The sequence below is a fragment of the Mobula birostris genome, chromosome 6 (genome assembly GCF_030028105.1).
Source record: "Mobula birostris isolate sMobBir1 chromosome 6, sMobBir1.hap1, whole genome shotgun sequence".
Lineage (NCBI taxonomy): Eukaryota > Metazoa > Chordata > Chondrichthyes > Myliobatiformes > Myliobatidae > Mobula > Mobula birostris.
In genome coordinates, this window is record NC_092375.1 from 130,028,383 (window position 1) to 130,045,825 (window position 17,443).

Genomic DNA, 17,443 nt, shown 5'->3' on the forward strand with positions numbered 1-17,443 from the left:
TGAGACGTGCTTTATGAAGGAACTTGCTATAACATTGAATGTTTCAAAGCTTTTGTGCATAATTTCACAACTGTCATGTTAGAAACATTTCTCAACAAAACGAAGAATTTGAATAAATACACACTCCTATTTACAAAGCATAATTAATTGTTTTCTTTGGGGAAGGATCTACATGGTTATCATTTTTGTCAAACAACAGTGTAGATTTCGCAAACTGACTGCTCCAGGAAAACACTTGCATCACCATAACCACTGAGGATCAAGGCATTCAACTTACTTCATGTACCACACAAGCAAACTTTTATGTCGCACATCAACAAAATTCAAAGTACAGCCAATTAAATCCAGTGTGGATATAAAATAAACCATACTAGATATTACCTTCAAAATATATGCTTGAATTAAGTGTTTAAAATTTGAGGACCTCTGTCGGTCATGGATATTGACCACGGATACTGTGTTCTAGCTGTCTAGATACGCAAGCCTGGGCAGTACAATATGGAGGGCAAGCTGTTGCTCATGTGGCAAGCTGTTGCTCATGTAGCAAGCTCCCTCTCTCCATGCACCTGATGAACCCAAAGGAGTGGCAGAGACCGATACAGTTTGGCACCAGCAGCGTCACAGGAGTTGCCAGTCAACACTGAACTCAATGCAGGACTGACTTATTTATTGCTAGCAACATTTGCGTTGTGTCAGCAAGACATCAAATCTGCATTTCACATCTGTTCCATGAGAAATAAGTGCAGGAAGTTTTCATGTAGGTTCTACCCACCGATAAAGGGTCCCTGCCCAAATATTAACTGATCAGTTTCCTTCTGATCTACATGACCTGCAAAGTTCCTCCAGTGTAATGCTGCACGCTATTCCATCCCCTCTGCTTGCACTGGCAAGAGGGTCTTAGATCTTGCCCCTTCCACAGGCAGCCTTTGCAATGACTGCACCAAAGCTTCAAATGTATGCCATCTACAACCTTGAGAGTTATCTTCTTACAGACAACCACAAGATAAACAGCACAATTGAATCCACAAAAAAAACCACACACCAAAGACTATCAAACATCCAATGCACGCAAAAAAGAACAACCAATACAGAAGTAAACAATGAGCACACACAACATAAACTGCAGAATCCCCGAAAGTGAGTCCACGGACATGGAGCTATTTCAGCACTGAGATGACACAGGAGCCCGATGGCTGCGGGCTACAGCGGCCAAGTCCGTTCAGTGCTGAAGCAAGGAAAGCCCCAGAGAAGTGAGCTGAACACCTGTTCATCCTTTGGCCTCAGACTCAACATTGACGCCTCAATCATTTTATTCTGGGCTCAGCGCTTAAGTCAGATAAACATCGGTTAGTTTTTCGCTCTCTGGCCCAGGACCCGCCGCTTCAATCTGACCCAAAGTTTCAATCCGGCCCTAAGCCCGCTCTAGCCACAGCCGCACCTGCATTCTCAAGAGTTTAGTTCGCTGAAATCTTCAGAATACCGCAAAAATGCCAGGTCGCTTAGATGGTGTGATTGTAGTCCAGAAAATGCATAATTAATAGAATAGCTAGTGTTTTTTTCAAGCTCCCTTCAAAACGCCGCCATATACCACCACCCCTTAGCATGTAGTCCAGTACCTCGGATTGTGTCATCTGCAATGATGACAGATAGCTTGCTTCACTGGAAGATCAGCACGTTTCAAACAGACCATAAAGATGTGTTTTACTGAATCGATAATTTTCTGGCAGCAGCTGATGCTCATCACAGTATATGCCCTTCAATAAGCCCAAAGAGATTAGGGTTTTGTGTAATACATCACCATGGGATAAACCTCAAAGACCAACATATCTTTTTCCAGGCCTTCTTAGCAAATGAACTGTTCAGTAATCAGAAGGATGGATGGATGATGGTCTTATCTGCAAGCACCTAGTGGATAGCATACAGTGATGCTGAAACTCTGGCTGTGAATTGCAGATCTAACTGGGAGTGCTCTTCTCTCCACCAACCAAGCAATGAGATTTTAGACTCTAAAATTTAGAGTCATACTGTCATATTATAAGGAAAGCAGCCCTATAGCCCATGTCTGGGCTGACTAGCAAGCATCTGTTCATGCTAATTGTCAATTCCAGTTATCATCTCACTGACCCCCATGCAGTTACAGACTCGAAGCAATTTACAGTTGCCAATTAGCCTACCAACCAAATTGTGTTTGGTATTCTGGAGAACACTGAAGCATCTGGAGGAAACACATGTGGTCATAGGAAGAACATGCAAACTCCACAAGAACAGTGCCAGTGATCAGAACTGAACTTCAGTTGCTGGAGTTTTGATGGCAGTGGCTCTACTAAAGGCACCACATTGTGCTGCTACATTACCTAGCAGTCTGCTCGAGGAACTCACAGGACCCTTTATCTCATTTCCCCCACAGGTCTTCAAGAATATTCCATGCAGTCCACTAACCGATTGCCTTGTGATTTAAGGTTTTCTTTTGTACAAACTTTCTCACGAGAGACAGGTAGTGAAGCAGAATTTAATAGAACAGAATGTGCAACAACATGGCCAGATCTGCCTTTGGCAACACCAGATAGGCAAGGCTGGAGCTACAGAAGCCTGAAGTCCGAGCTTCTTTCTTGCAACCATCAGATCTTGAATTGACTTGCACAACCCTAATCAGAACTCAGCAACAGAACACTATGACCACCTCTTACACTACCACAGACTAGTTTTCTCTTCGCTGTCTTGTATAAATTATTTGAGCTGCATTGTCCAAACCTATGTGCCTATGATACTCTAACAAGTTTTTCCATTGTGCCTGTACGTCACTGTACTTGTATACATGCCAATAAGCTCAACTTATGTTGACAACCTCAGCTGCTATCAAAAGCTTTGGGTAGACCACGGATAGACAAACACCAAGTGCCACCACATATGGAGCTTGCATCCACCCATTGCTGAGCAAACCCCAAATGGACATTTGCAACCTTGCTATCAGGAACTGTAGGTTTTCTGTTGTACTGCAGCAATAACTATAAATATCTTGAAGTAACAGAAGAGTCAGCCAATTTATGCAAAGTCCCATAAACAACAATCTGATAAGGATAAGATTCAGTGGTTTTGATCAAGCTATAATTATTTGTCAAAGCTTCTTCACTTAATTTATGAGAGATCTTTTGCTGTTTGCCTGGGAGCCCAAACTGTGTCTCATTCAGTCTGCCAAGCGATGCCATTTACAACAGACAGCATGCTTCCTAAAACTCTGCGCACAAACCATTAGACTAACATTTCCCTCCCACTTAGTTGTTTGTGGATGTGGGAGTTCTCCCAGTGATGGATGCAATGGAAGGGCTGAAAGGCAAGTAGCACACACACCCTGGCATGATTCAGAATACAACTACAATTGGAACATCTAAAACAGAATCAGCTGAAGCAGCTGGAGAACAACCAATTTATTTTTTTCCCTCAGCAGGGATTGCTCAGAGCAGATCAGACTGGGAAGAGAAAGTGTTTTGTTTTTTAAACTGTTGTCATGGCAACACATTGCCGAGCACACTGGTTCACAATCCCACACAAACTAATTAGTAACTGCCTAGCCTTGATTCAGCTTCCATTTTGGTTACTGATGGGTCTACACTTCCAAATTACAGTAATTACAAAAAAAAAGGTCCTTATCAATTGACACAGTTTCATGACAATTCACAACATGGTGTGAAAATTTAATTTCTTTTCTTGGTTATGAAATCTATGAAGATCTTTCAGTGAATATTCCAGAAGAAGAAAATTAGAAGTTAGGTCAAAATAGTCTGAAACCTTTGTTAGACAACCAAATTGAAAGAAAGGATATAGAAGCACTGGCAAACTTAAGAGAAAACTTAGGGGTGCCACAGTAGCGTAGTAGTTAGCGCAACACCAATACAGCACGGGGCGTTCCGGTGTTCAGAGTTCAATCCCAGTGCCCTCTGTAAGGAGTTTGCATGTTCCCCTGTGAGTGTGTGTGTTTCCTCCCACATTCCAAAGATGTACATGTTAGGAGTTTAACTGGTCATTGTAAATTGTCCTGTGATTAGTATAGTGTTAAGTAGGTGTGTTTCTGGCTGGTGCAGCTCGTTGGGCCAGAAGGGCCTGTTCTGCACTGTATCTCTAACTAAACAAATAAACAAACAAACAAATAAAACAAAATAAAAGGTGTCAGAACCAGGAGATTATGGCTAATCATAAACAACTGAACAAGCTGGAACTGCATTCCTTAAAGAGAGATTAAGAATCTTTTGATAAGTAAAATTTCTCATATTTTGCACCCTGTGTTTCCTTATGGCACACAAGGCCATTCAGTCTAGAGTCTTTGCCAGCACTCAGAGTATTCCTATCAGTCCCACATTAAATACTAAGACTATTTTTTCTTCTGATTATTCAATTACAGAAATAAATACACTTGAATTTACACAACTCTTTTGTCAACTCTTTCAGACTGTTCACTTTCCAGTTACTAAAGTTGTCATTGGCATAGTGTAGGAAAGTGTCCTCACGACAATGTGATGAAGCCCAGATGATCCACTTGTTAAAAAAAACAATAGAAAATGCTAGAGCCACTCAGCAGACTAGAAACATAGAAAACCTACAGCACAACACAGGCCCTTCGGCCCACAAAGCTGTGCCGAAAATGTCCCTACCTTAGAACTACCTAGGCTTTACTCGTAGCAGTCTATTTTTCTAAGCTCCATTTAGCCATCCAGGAGTCTCTTAAAAGACCCTATCGTTTCCGCCTCCACCACCACCACCGGCAGTCCAATCCACGCACTCATCACTCTCTGTAAAAATTTACCCCTGACATCTCCTCTGTACCTACTTCCAGCACCTTAAAAATATGCCCTCTCGTGGTAGCCATTTCAGCCCTGGGGAAAGGCCTCTGACTATCCGCATGATCAATGCCTCTCATTACCTTACACACCCCTATCAGGTCACCTCTCATCCTCCGTCGCTCCAAGGAGAAAAGGCCGAGTTCACGCAACCTTTTCTCATAAGGCATGCTCCCCAATCCAGGCAACATCCTTATAAATCTCTTTTGCACCCTTTCTATAGTTTCCACATCCTTCCTGTAGTGAGGCGACCAGAACTGAGCACATTACTCCAAGTGGGGTCTGACCAGGGTCCGACCAGGGTCCTATATAGCTGCAACATTACCTCTTGGCTCTTAAACTTAGTCCCACGGTTGATAAAGGCCAATGCACTGTATGCCTTCCTCACCACAGAGTCAACCTGCGCAGCTGCTTTGAGTGTCCCATGGACTCGGACCCCAAGATCCCTCTGATCCTCCACACTGCTAAGAGTCTTACCATTATTGCTATATTCTGCAATCATATTTGACCTACCAAAATGAACCACCTCACACTTATCTGGGTTGAACTCCATCTGCCACTTCTCAGCCCAGTTTTGCATCCTATCAATGTCCCGCTGTAACCTCTGACAGCCCTCCACCTATCCATAACACTCCCAACCTTTGTGTCATCAGCAAATTTACTAACCCATCCCTCCATTTCCTCATCCAGGTCATTTATAAAAATCACAAAGAGTAGGGGTTGCAGAACAGATCCCTGAGACACACCACTGGTCACCAGCCTCCATGCAGAATATGACCCATCTACAACCACTCTTTGCCTTCTGTAGGTAAGCCAGTTCTGGATCCACAAGGCAATGTCCCCTTGCATTCCATGCCTCCTTACTTTCTCAATAAGCCTTGCATGGGGTACCTTATCAAATGCCTTGCTAAACTCCATATACACTACATCTACAGCTCTACCTTCATCAATGTGTTTAGTCACATCCTCAAAAAACTTCAACCAGGCTCGTAAGACATGACCTGCCTTTGACAAAGCCATGCTGACTATTCCTAATCATATTATGCCTCTCCAAATGTTCATAAATCCTGCCTCTCAGGATCTTCTCCATCAACTTACCAATCACTGAAGTAAGATTCACTGGCCTATAACTTCCCGAGCTATCCCTACTCCCATTCTTGAATAAGGGAACAACATCCGCAACCCTCCAATCCTCCGGAACCTCTCCCGTCCTCATTGATGATGCAAAGATCATTGCCAGAGGCTCAGCAATCTCCTCTCTCACTTCCCAAGTAGCCTGGGGTACATCCCATCCGGTCCTGATGACTTATCCAACTTGATGCTTTCCAAAACCTCCAGCACATCCTTTTCCTTAATTATCTACATGCTCAAGCTTTTCAGTCCACTGCAAGTCATCCCTACAATCGCCAAGATCCTTTTCTGTAGTGAATACTGAAGCAAAGTATTCATTAAGTACCTCCACTATTTCCTCCAGTTCCATACACACTTTTCCACTGTCATACTTGGCAGCATCTGTGGAAGAGCGAACTGTTGTCATTTCAAATCAGGGACACTTTGCCTAATTTTCTTCTACCTTTAAAAAAATACTGATTGAGTAATAACTACTGAAGAGGACACCAAGTGAAGGAAGGAAACGGAGGAGGCCATAAAGCCTCTTTTCAGTATGATCACTACTCAAATGCTGCCCAATCCAATATCTCCCAAATTCCCTCATTTTTCAAAAATCTTTCTCAGGCTTGCATACACTTATATCCAAAACTGTTAAAAGCTCAAAATTCCAATACCACTTCATCTAAGTCTTAGAATGAGAATCTGCCCTGAGTTCTCAGCTTCCTGTGGGAGAAACATTCTCACACTATCCCTGTCAATCCAACTCGTTATCTTATTGCTAGGGATAATGCACCTGCTCATCTACAGAAAAGAATAGTGGGACCATTTATATCCACCTGAGCTGAAGACTTTAATGTTCCATCTGCTGCATTACACTGCCAACAGTGTTAAAGTACCTCTGTAATTCACTGAATTAGCAGTCTTCATTTGTATCCAAGGTACGCGTCCAACTCAAAACCAAAACTACCCTACTTCAGATCAAAAACCACAGTTCACAAACATAACATTGTCACCTATAAATCCCAAAGGGAATTCAGCAAAAATATCTTTATTGAGAAGTTGGTGGATCTAGGAGAGGCTGGGGCAAAGAGCAGATACCCATTCAGGAAAGCTGGCACAGAATTTAATACAGCAACATCAGTATAATCTGGGGAATGGGCTGAATCTTTTTTTTTAACTTTAAGATGGCACTGGTGAAGCACAGCGACTTCTTGTCGATAGCAAGCAAAAGAAAGCAAAACATCCGGTCAAGATCGTACCAGCGAACAATGCTACTTCGGACAACATCTTCCAGAGGGTCCCTGGAACTGTTTCTTGCACTTCTTTGGTCTTCTTTTTATTTGAAATGCACTTCTGGTACTGTTAGAGCCTGTGATCAACAGTTTGAAGATCGATTTAGCGGTCTGGTGCTTTGCTGTCTCTGAGAAGGTTCCAGGAAGCGAGTGGCCTCAAGGTCTAGAAGCCTAGAGACAAGGCGCAAGCCCATGATCAACTCCATTTCTCATCGCTTAAACCATTGAGGAAGATTGAAACATCGAGGCAAGTGCAGAATGCAAGCGAGTGTTCAGTGCCATCTACCAGTCTTTCGCTCGCTGCTGCCTGAGGAAGGTGTCTGTGTGTGACCATCTCTTGCTTACTGCTCCTGAAGGAAGGCCCCTGCATTTGGATGGTCTCCGTCTCTCCCTCAATGTTGTCAGAGGATGATAGCAAAGTTCTGGGTCTGCAACTTATGAATTATCATTTGAACACTTTCAATTTTATGTTTTTATATTCTGTGTTTTCGCCTGTTCTTTCTTGTTGCCATTTGTGCAATGTGCTTGTCTTTTTTTTACACAGGGGCGGGGTTTTTTTTGCATGTGGGGGACAGATGTTCTTGTTGCCATTTGCATGATTTATTTTTTGTGCATGGGGGTATTTGATGTTCTTGTTATCATTTGCGCAATTAGTTTTTTTTGTGCATGGTGGGAGTTGACATTTCTCTTTGAATGGCTTCCATTATTTTCTTTGTTTCACGGCTATCTGGAGAAGACAAATCTCAGAATTCTATACTCATACATACTTCCATAATATATGTAACCTGAACCTTGAACTAACTACTTTGTTAATCACACTTTTTTCTGATAAATGATCACAGCAAACAATAGCCTGTAACTTCCCTTTTGTAGTTGAGCTTCTGAACTACCTGTACGACCTGCCATTTTTGCGGTGTGAATTGAAGACTCAGAGGTGCAGGATGGTTGCGGAGTGGTGTGTACAACCGGATCAAGGTGGCCAGGCCCAGGTCCGAGATCAGGAAATGAGCCGCTGTTTGGCTAAGTTTGAACTTGGAGGTAATTCGATGCAGCAGAACCGAGGCGAGGAAGAGTCAAGGTGGCTGAGGATGAGAAAAGACCTGAGGTTTGATCAACTTAAGTGCCGGGCCGAATTGGAAGGGTCAAGTATGGGCTGAATCAAAGAAATAGGGCCCATGCCCGAGAGCACAGCGAAGCAGCAGGGCCTGGGTCCGAGTGTGAGGAATGACCCTGCAGCATTGACTACATTCATGGCTGTGGACTCACTTCCGTGAACTTCAGTTGTTCACTTGCTTTTGTTGTTTACACAATTTGTTTCTTTTTCCTGCACACTGGCCTTTTTTAAATAGATTCTATTGGGTTTCTTTGTTTTCTGGCTGCCTGTATGGAAACGAATCTCAACGTATGCATACTTTGATAATAAATGTACATTGAACATTGAATCATCTGACCATCAGACCTGCTGTTACTGCTGCAACTAGCTTTGCCTTTGAGTTAGAAGGTGGCCTGAGCAGCAAGGTGGCTTGCTGATCACTGGGCCAGCCAGTCAGTGACTGCCCACTTACAAACAAACTACGTCCCTCGCTGTGCTCCTGGAAAGTGAATCACCCGGTGAACATGTTAGCAAGCAGCTCCCTCCATTCGTCAATCCAGCTCCATTGAAATTTTTGCCTCAGCCATAATGAGCGGCTTAAGGGCTCTTGGTGATTAGGAATGCGGGCACTGTTGAGCTTCCAGGAAAAGAGGGCAAATGAAGAAATTATATGTGTAACAAGTTTGCCCAAAACACCAGCAAAGAAGGCAGGGGCATTCTGGACAAATCTTTAAAAAAAACTGATGGAAACAGGTATTTTTATCACACTTCTGGATCTCTCAATTCCTATCAGACAATCTTCCTCAGCTCTAGTCCTTCTTTAAGATGAATTTTTCCCCTGTACAAACAAAGACATGCCGAAGTAATGTTACCAAGGCTTTCTTTGACAATTTAACTGTGACAAAGTAAATCAAATTATAAATGCATGAGTACTGGCCATGAGACCTCAACTTCTTCATCCATCTACCCTGTAAGGTCTCTTGAACAGTGAATAGTACAGAATCCACTCTGGGCCACTTACCCATATTATATGATTGAAATGAAAATATTACTGGGCACAGTAGACTCACTTACCAAACTCAGATGAAAACTCAACAAGATTTAAGGACAGTGCACTGAAGTCATAAGTCACCAATAAATATGGCATGCTGGACAATCCAACCCAAAGTAAGAATGGAGATGGGTGCTATCAACTTGTTAGCAGTTTTAGTATTAGCTCATAATAAGCAATCATAGTTTAAAAACGGGCTATACATTTTCCAGCATCTGTGAGAAACCAAGGGACTTTGGGGTGCACTTTTCAAACAGCTATAAACATAGAGGAAATGCTTTTTTGAGTGGTGTTTTTAGCAAACAATTAATGTAGTTGTTAGTTTTTAATGATAGTAATGTAAACCACATTCACTTGCCCTCCTGCTCCAAGAGAACTGAGAGACCCAGTTTATACAAACATTAACAAGGTCCTCTCAGACAAGCTCCTCTGAATCTCTGTGGCTTGGTTGTCAAAGATTCACAAATTTACAAGCAAGTAAAGGTAGCAGCAACACTCCCAGAATCTGCAGAGTATTTTGTATGAAGATGGCAGCAACTTGGCTGGTCTTGCACTCAACCGGCTTAAAAAACAGGCAAGTAAAGCCCAGCAGCATCCCAGAATGCTATGAACCCTCATAAAAGTTGCTGGTGAACGCAGCAGGCCAAGCAGCATCTCTAGGAAGAGGTGCAGTCGACGTTTCAGGCCGAGACCCTTCGTCAGGACTAACTGAAGGAAGAGTGAGTAAGGCATTTGAAAGTTGGAGGGGGAGGGGGAAATCCAAAATGATAGGAGAAGACAGGAGGGGGAGGGATGGAGCCAAGAGCTGGACAGGTGATTGGCAAAAGGGATACGAGAGGATCATGGGACAGGAGGTCCGGGAAGAAAGACAAGGTGGGGGGGAACCCAGAGGATGGGCAAGGGGTATATTCAGAGGGACAGAGGGAGAAAAAGGAGAGTGAGAGAAAGAATGTGTGTATAAAAATAAGTAACAGATGGGGTACGAGAGGGAGGTGGTGCCTAGCGGAAGTTAGAGAAGTCGATGTTCATGCCATCAGGTTGGAGGCTACCCAGACGGAATATAAGGTGTTGTTCCTCCAACCTGAGTGTGGCTTCATCTTTACAGTAGAGGAGGCCGTGGATAGACATGTCAGAATGGGAATGGGATGTGGAATTAAAATGTGTGGCCACTGGGAGATCCTGCTTTCTCTGGCGGACGGAGTGTAGGTGTTCAGCAAAGCGGTCTCCCAGTCTGTGTCGGGTCTCGCCAATATATAAAAGGCCACATCGGGAGCACTGGACGCAGTATATCACCCCAGCCGACTCACAGGTGAAGTGTCGTCCCCTCACCTGGAAGGACTGTTTGGGGCCCTGAATGGTGGTAAGGGAGGAAGTGTAAGGGCATGTGTAGCACTTGTTCCGCTTACACGGATAAGTGCCAGGAGGGAGATCAGTGGGGAGGGATGGGGGGGACGAATGGACAAGGGAGTCGCGTAGGGAGCGATCCCTGCGGAATGCAGGGGGGGGGGGAGGGAAAGATGTGTTTAGTGGTGGGATCCCGTTGGAGGTGGCGGAAGTTACGGAGAATAATATGTTGGACCCGGAGGCTGGTGAGGTGGTAGGTGAGGACCAGGGGAACCCTGTTCCTAGTAGGCTGGCGGGAGGATGGAGTGAGAGCAGATGTACATGAAATGGGGGAGATGCGTTTAAGAGCAGAGTTGATAGTGGAGGAAGGGAAGCCCCTTTCTTTAAGAAAGGAATAAATCTCCCTCATCCTAGAATGAAAAGCCTCATCCTGAGAGCAGATGCGGTGGAGACGGAGGAATTGCGAGAAGGGGATGGCGTTTTTGCAAGAGACAGGGTGAGAAGAGGAATAGTCCAGATAACTGTGAGAGTCAGTAGGCTTATAGTAGACATCAGTGGATAAGCTGTCTCCAGAGACAGAGACAGAAAGATCTAGAAAGGGGAGGGAGGTGTCGGAAATGGACCAGGTAAACTTGAAGGCAGGGTGAAAGTTGGAGGCAAAGTTAATAAAATCAACGAGCTCTGCATGCGTGCAGGAAGCAGCGCCAACGCAGTCGTCGATGTAGCGAAGGAAAAGTGGGGGACAGATACCAGAATAGGCACGGAACATAAGATTGTTCCACAAAGCCAACAAAAAGGCAGGCATAGCTAGGACCTATACAGGTGCCCATAGCTACACCTTTAGTTTGGACGAAGTGGGAGGAGCCAAAGGAGAAATTATTAAGAGTAAGGACTAATTTCGCTAGACGGAGCAGAGTGGTGGTAGGGGGGAACTGATTAGGTCTGGAATCCAAAAAAAAGCATAGAGCTTTGAGACCTTCCTGATGGGGGATGGAAGTATATAGGGACTGGACATCCATGGTGAAAATAAAGCGGTGGGGGCCAGGGAACTTAAAATCATCGAAAAGTTTAAGAGCGTGAGAAGTGTCACGAACATAGGTAGGAAGGGATTGAACAAGGGGGGATAAAACCGTGTCGAGGTATGCAGAAACGAGTTCGGTGGGACAGGAGCAAGCTGAGACAATAGGTCGGCCAGGAACAGGAGCAAGCTGAGACAATAGGTCGGCCAGCCTCCGGGTCAAACATATTATTCTCCGTAACTTCCGCCACCTCCAACGGGATCCCACCACTAAGCACATCTTTCCCTCCCCCCCCCTTGCATTCCGCAGGGATCGCTCCCTACGCAACTCCCTTGTCCATTCGTCCCCTCCATCCCTCCCCACTGATCTCCCTCCTGGCACTTATCCGTGTAAGCGGAACAAGTGCTACACATGCCCTTACACTTCCTCCCTTACCACCATTCAGGGCCCCAAACAGTCCTTCCAGGTGAGGCGACGACACTTCACCTGTGAGTCGGCTGGGGTGATATACTGCGTCCGGTGCTCCCGATGTGGCCTTTTATATATTGGCGAGACCCGACGCAGACTGGGAGACCGCTTTGCTGAACACCTACGCTCTGTCCGCCAGAGAAAGCAGTATCTCCCAGTGGCCGCACATTTTAATTCCACATCCCATTCCCATTCTGACATGTCTATCCACGGCCTCCTCTACTGTAAAGATGAAGCCACACTCAGGTTGGAGGAACAACACCTTATATTCCGTCTGGGTAGCCTCCAACCTGATGGCATGAACATCGACTTCTCTAACTTCCGCTAATGCCCCACCTCCCCCTCGTACCCCATCTGTTACTTATTTTTATACACACATTCTTTCTCTCACTCTCCTTTTTCTCCCTCTGTCCCTCTGAATATACCCCTGCCCATCCTCTGGGTTCCCCCCTCCCCTCCTTGTCTTTCTTCCCAGACCTCCTGTCCCATGATCCTCTCGCATCCCTTTTGCCTATCACCTGTCCAACTCTTGGCTCCATCCCTCCCCCTCCTGTCTTCTCCTATCATTTTGGATCTCCCCCTCCCCCTCCAACTTTCAAATGCCTTACTCATTCTTCCTTCAGTTAGTCCTGATGAAGGGTCTCGGCCTGAAACGTCGACTGCACCTCTTCCTAGAGATGCTGCCTGGCCTGCTGCGTTCACCAGCAACTTTTATGTGTGTTGCTTGAGTTTCCAGCATCTGCAGAATTCCTGTTGTATGCTACAAACCCTAAAGGCTTTTTACAAGCAAACCATTTTTGATATGCTTGTGGTAAACATCTATATGCACAAACTTGCAGCAGGATGAAGGTGATACAATTGAAATGGAGGTTGTATCAATCAAACTGTCATGGGTATGATTTTAGCAGTTTATAGGAAGCTGCTGTCACAGATATACAGAAGGAAATATGCTCCTCCAAGCAGTCACCAACATCATCCAAAGGCAGAATAATTAATACCTGGAGCTAATGGACAGCTGGGAGCTACAGACAGTTGATCACTGGTATAAATTGGAAATGGTCTTCAAGTAATTGTTGCGTGTAAGTTGTGTTTTGAGTCAGAGAAGTCTATGCAAGCAAAGCACAATTATAGTCAAATTAAAATTGTGTTAAGGTACAGGATAAAGTCATACTAGTGTATGTTAGAGTTATTTTATATCATACAGTATAATCTTAATTAATTTCACATATCATTATTTGTAGCTTTTGCCAGTATTAATCAACATTTCACCATGTACCACGTTGTGCTGTTCCTACAAGTCTTGACTAGCTTTAACCCCACCCTGGTGAGTTTAGGCCACCCCAGAGATCAGCAGGGAGAGTAATCTATCCACAAAACTCTCATGAAAGTTTAAAGATACCCTTTGTTCAATTAAACAGAAATCAATTTCAGTCTGTACTTTCTGTGCAATCGTAAAACTGATGACTCATACAGTCAAATTCCGTGGAGTTTGCACATTATCCCTGTGACAGTGTGGGGTTGTCCTAGCTGCTCTGGTTTCTTCCCACATGCCAATAATGTGTAGATTGGAAGCTAATTGACCACTGTAAATTTCCCCTAATGAGTTAGTGAGGGATAGAACCTGGGGGGAAATTGATGAGAATGTGCAGAGAATAAAAATCAGACTAATGAACAAATAATTTTAGAAATTCACCACCCTCTGGCTGAAGAAATTTCTCTGCATCTCCGTTTTAAATGGACGCCCCTCTATCCTGAGGCTGTGCTTTCTTGTCCTAGACTCCCACAGCATGGGAAACATCTTTTCCAAATCTACTCTCCCTAGGCATTTCAACATTCAAAAGGTTTCAATGAGACCACCCCCCACCATCCTTTTAAATTCCTGAAAGTAGAGCTAGAGCCATCAAACATTCCTCGTATGATAACACTTTCATTCCCAGAATCATCCATGTGAACCGCCTTTAGATCCTCTCCAATGCCAGCACATCTTTTCTTAGATGTGGAGCCCACAAATGTTCACAATACTCAAGGTAAAGACTCATCAGTGCCTTAGAAAAACTCAGTATCACATCCCTGCTCTTGTATTCTAGACCTCTTGAAATGAATGCTAACATTGCACTTGCCTTCCTCACCACGTTCTCAACCTGCAAGTTTGCCTTTAGAGTGGTCTGTACAAGGACTCCCAAGTCCCTTTGCATCTCAGATTTTTGGATTTTCTCCTTGTTTAGAAAATAGTCTGCACATTTATTTCTACTAGCAAAGTGAAAGTGCACAACCATGCATTTAATTTACCAATTCTCCTAACCTGACCAAGTCCTTCTGCAGTCTACCTATTTCCTCAACACTACCTGTCCCTCCACCAATCTTCGTATCAATGCAAACTTAGCAACAAAACCATCCATTCCATCATCCAAGTCATTGATATACAGCATAAAAAGAAGCGGTCCCAACACCGACCCCTGCAGAACACCACTAGTCATTGGTAGCCAACCAGAAAAAGGATCCTTTTCTTCCTACTCACTGCCTCCTACCAATCAACCAATGCTCTAACCATGTTAGTAACTTTCCTGTAATGCCAAGGGCTCTTAACTTGGTAAATTGCCTCAAGTGTGGCACCTTTTCAAAGGCCTTCTGAAAGTCCAAATATACAACATCTACTACTCCCCCTTTATCTATCTTATGTGTAATCTCCTCTGTTAGAGTGGATTTCTTTTTGGGTAGGTGATTTGTTAACTCTTAAATGACTTTGGCCACTAGACTTCTATTTCAATTGTTTGACAAAGGACTGTGGATTGAGTTCACCACAATGGGCTTCCTAAAAGGTGTGAATACCAGATACTTCTGGTAGTTTGACCTGATACTGTAGTTTCGAAGGCAGTATCATCTATACATTATAAATATTAATTGTCTTCCATGTTAGCATGGGAAATGCCAAATAAATGTATCGTAGACTTAACTTACATTCCTAAAGACTGTGGATACCAACCCAGACATGTTGGCGTCAGAAGGAAAGGATGAGATCCGAAGGTATGATGTTTGTATGTAGCTTCAATACGAAGCATTGTCTATGCATTGTCTGTAACTTTTTAAGTAGCGATTGCCTTTGTGTTTAACATATAAATATCGAACCCATATTTAGCTAGCAGACTTTACTGCGGAAAGCGTCTCCATCCGGAAGATGCTTGCTGTACCTTGTTGTGTCGAATAAAGAAGCTGCTTTGTATCTACCAGTGACTGTCTCTCTGGTAATTTCATCCACGCTACAACATCCTCAAAGAATTCCAACAGGTTCATCTGGCAAGATTTTCCCTCAAGGAAATCATGCTGACTTTGTACTATCCTGTCCTGTGTCACCAAATACTCCATCACCTCATCCTTAACAATTGACTCCAACATCTTCCCAACCACTGAGGTCAAGCTAGCTAGCTGGTTTATAATTTCCTTTCTGCTGCCTTCCTCCTTTTTTAAAGAGTGGAGTGACAATTAGAATTTTCTAGTCCTCTGGCACTATGCCAGAGTCCAACGATTTTTGAAAAATCCTTGCTCATGCCTCCACAATCTCTTCTGCTATCTCTTTCAAGATTCTAGGGTGCAGTTCATCTGGTTCGGGTAACCTATGTACCCTTAGGTCTTTCAGCTCTTTGAGCACCTTCTCCCTCGTAATAGTAACTGCACTCACTTCTCTTCCCTCACACCCTTCAACATCTGGCATACTGCTAGTGTCTTCTACAGTGAAGACTGATGCAAAATACTCATTTAGTTTATCTGTTATCTTCTTTTCCCCTGTTATTATTTCTCTGGCCTCATTTTCTAGCGGTCCTATATCCACTCTAATCTCTCTTTTATTTTACATACTTGAAAAAGCTTTTACTATCCACTTTGTCATTGCAGGCCAGCTTGCTTTCATGTTTCATCTTTTCCCTCATAATGATCCTTTTAGTTGTTTTCTGTAAGTTTTTAAAAAGCTTCCCAATCCTCTATCTTCCTGCTAATTTTTACCTTGTTGTATGTCCTCTCTTTTGCTTTCACGTTAGCTTTGACTTCCCTTGTCAGTCACAGTTGTACTTTTTTGCCATTTGAGTATTCTTAATTTTTAGAATACATCTATCCTGCACCTTCTTCATTTCCCCAGAAACTCAGGCCATTGCTGCTCTGCTGTCACTGCTGCCAGCATCTCCTTCCAATTTACTTTGGCCCGCTCCTCTCTCATACCATTTGATCTCCTTTACTCCACTGAAGTACTGCTATGTCAGACTTTACTTTCTCTTTATCAAATTTCAAGTTGAACTCAATCATATTGTGATCACTACCCCCTAAGGGGTTTTTTTACCTTGAGCTCCCTAATCACCTCCATTTCATTACATAACTCCCTGATCCCCTAGTAGGCTCAATGACAAACTGCTCTAAGAAGCCATCGCATAGGCATTCAACAAACTCACTCTATTGAGATCCATTACCAACCTGATTTTCCCAATCGAGTAACATGTTAAAATCTCCTATGACTATCATAACATTGCCCCTTTTGATAAGCCTTTTCTATTTCCATTGTAATCTGTGGTCCACATTCCAGCTACTGTTGGGAGGCCTATAAATAACTGTCATCAGGATCCTTTTACACTTGCATTTTCTTAACTCAACCCACAAGGATTCAACATCTTCCAATCCTATGTTCACATCTTTCTACTGATTTGATGCCATTCTTTACCAGTAGAGCCACGCCTTCCTATCCCTCCGATACAATGTGTTAACTTGGACATTCAGCTCCCTACTCCAAACATCCTTCAGCCACAATGTCATATCTGATAATTTGTAATAGTGCAACAAGGTCATCCACCTTATTTATTATACTCCCTGCACTGAGGTAAGACCATAAGACCATAAGACAAAGGAGCAGAAGTTGGCCATTCGGCCCATCGGGTCTGCTCCGCCATTTTATCATGAGCTGAGATATAACACTTTGAGTGCTGTGTTTATTACCCTTTTTGATTCTGCATTCCTAATGCACTAATATTCACCCTGCTGGCTGCAACTTTGTCCTATCATCTGCCTGTTCTTCCTGACAGTTTGACTGCATGCTATCTTTGGTTTTTTACAATTCGTTCTTCACTCCAGTTCCCTCCCCTGTGCCAAATTAGTTTAAACCATCCCCAACAGTTCTAACAAACCTGCCTGCGAGAATATTGGTCCTCCTTGGGTTCAGGTGCAACCCGTCACTTTTGTACAGGTCATACCTCCCC

General features: G+C 43.7%; 1 protein-coding gene across 9 annotated transcripts in view; it reads right to left on the reverse strand.

Moving 5' to 3' along the window:
* The window catches only part of LOC140199358 (partitioning defective 3 homolog B-like), a 1,206,993-nt gene that overhangs the window by 1,070,295 nt on the left and 119,255 nt on the right, over window positions 1-17,443 (reverse strand). The gene's annotated exons all lie outside the window — the stretch shown is intronic.